Source organism: Pteropus vampyrus, unplaced genomic scaffold (assembly GCF_000151845.1).
Source record: "Pteropus vampyrus isolate Shadow unplaced genomic scaffold, Pvam_2.0 Scaffold404, whole genome shotgun sequence".
Taxonomy (NCBI): Eukaryota; Metazoa; Chordata; class Mammalia; order Chiroptera; family Pteropodidae; genus Pteropus; species Pteropus vampyrus.
In genome coordinates, this window is record NW_011889185.1 from 974,903 (window position 1) to 977,318 (window position 2,416).

Sequence of the window (2,416 nt, forward strand, 5' to 3'; positions counted from 1 at the left end):
TATTGCTATTTTCACACACACACACACACACACACACAGGATAAGCCTAATTAATAATTATGTTAATATTATTAGGAATCAATATTTTTCACAAAAGATAAAGGAGAGATGCTAATATAAAATCAAATAAATTAAGTATAAACCCTTTATAATAAGTTCAAATTGGAAATGTCAAGATAAATTTATGATTTAGATTTTTTTTTCCAAAAATTTTTGCATCTCTTAGTTTCGTACACTGAAAAAGCTCAGATACAATGGCAACTCAGGAGCAATGAGCACACCAGTACCGAAAAGGTGACCTCTAAATACTATTTTCACCTAAAGGAAGCAGAGCTCCTTAGAGAAATGACTGCACACAAAGGTAGGAAGTGTACGAACTAAGCAAAGAAACTATCAATGACTACTGTGGTTGAGTCAAAAAGATACAGACAACAACTTGAAGGCACTCCCACTGGTTTAAGATGAGTTGATTTGAGCATCAAAATGAATAAGTATTGCAATTGATTGATAAACATCCATTTTTTTTTAATTTGTGAGTTCACAATGATACTAAAAAAATGAAACAAAAACCCAGGAAGCTTATTTGTCATCACTGGAAGTTGTTAGAACACCAATTCTCTGTTCTGAAAATTGGTATGTATGTATATATGTATGTATGTATGTATTTTAGGGGGTCGGAATTTTTATTATTTTTTAAATTTATTTTTCAATTACAGTTGACACGAAACATTATATTAGTTTCAGGTGTACAACATAGTGACTTGACATTTATATACCTTACAAAGTGATCACTCCAATAAGTCTAATACCCATCTGACACCACACGTAGTTATTACAATATTATTGACTATATATATAACCTATTCTGTATTTTACATCACCATGACTATTTTTATAACTGACAATTTTTACTTCTTGGAGAGTTGGAGTTATAGGTAAAAAAGATGAAAATTGGCTTTTAATAAAAGAGAAAAAATTAAACATCCTGCCTTTCCTATATATGAACTGAATTTTTAGGTAACCAAACAGTTAGTGAAGAATGTTCTTCTTTTTAGAAGAATTCCAGGTAATATGCAGAATAATGATAAAATAAGGATGTCACCATTTTTCAGGTCCTAATAAAATAATGGATCTTAGAGATGATCATCAATGACTGCTAAAACCATTAGGAGAAAGAGTGATAGGAAACTTTATAATGGATGAGTCAGGCTGACACCACCTGATCCCACTAATCAATTTTGGCATCATTACAAGAGAGACAACACACATTATCTACCTCTTGATGTGAAATGATGAAAAGTACATAGTATCAACTATTAAATATTTTTTCCTATTAAAAAAAAAAACACCTCTTTAATCTCATCAAGCCTCTATACCTAACTATCAATGATCAGGAAACACAAGAAATAGAGAATGAGTTAAATAACACCTAGCAGAATCAATTAACAAATCTAGACTATAATACATCCTACAAGACAAATGATACAATTTTTCCAATAAATCTATGGCATGTGGGAAAAGGAGGTGGAGCTGTTATAGAAGAAAAGAAACTTAAGAGCTGTAATAACCAAACACCATATATGAACCTCGCTTGGACCCTGATGTGAACAAACTAACTGAAAATGATCTTTGTGAGAACTGAGGGAATTTGAATATAGCCTGGGATGAGATTATATTAAAGAATTATTTTTCATTTTCTAAAGTGTAATAGTGGCATGGTTTTTATATTATTTGCAATGTCTTTATTAGGTAGAGATGTTCACTGAAATGTGTGGATGAAATTATATGGTCTGGATTTTGCTTTAAAATACTCCAAAAGCAAAAAATATTGGGGCGGTGGATAAATAGGACAAAATTGATAAAATATGGATAATTGTTGAAGCTGAGCGATGAGTACATAGAGGTCCATTATGTCGTCATTTCTACTTTTATATATGTTTAAAATTTTCCATAATAAAAATTATTAAAAATAAATGTTCCTTAAATATAAAAAAGACCAAGAAATTGTCACATATTGGAGGAGATTAAGGAGATGATAACTAATGAAATATGACTGGGTCAGATCTTGAAAGAGAAAAGGAGAAATCCAAATAATGTCTGTAGTTTAGTTTTAAGTTTTGTACCAATGTTAATTTCTTGGTTTTATTAAATGTACCAAGGTTGTCTTGGTCCATTCAGGTTGCTATAACAAAATACCACAGACTGGGTAACTTATAAGCAACAGAAATTTATTGCTTGCAGTTCTGGAGACTGAAAATCCAAGATCGAGGTGCCAGCATGGCCCAGTTAAGGCCCTCTTCCAGGTTCATAGTGGGTGCCTTCTCTCTATGTCCTCACATGGCAAAGGAGTTAGGAATCTCACTGGAGCCTCTTTTTTATGGCACTAATCCCATTCACGAGAGCTCCACTGTTACGA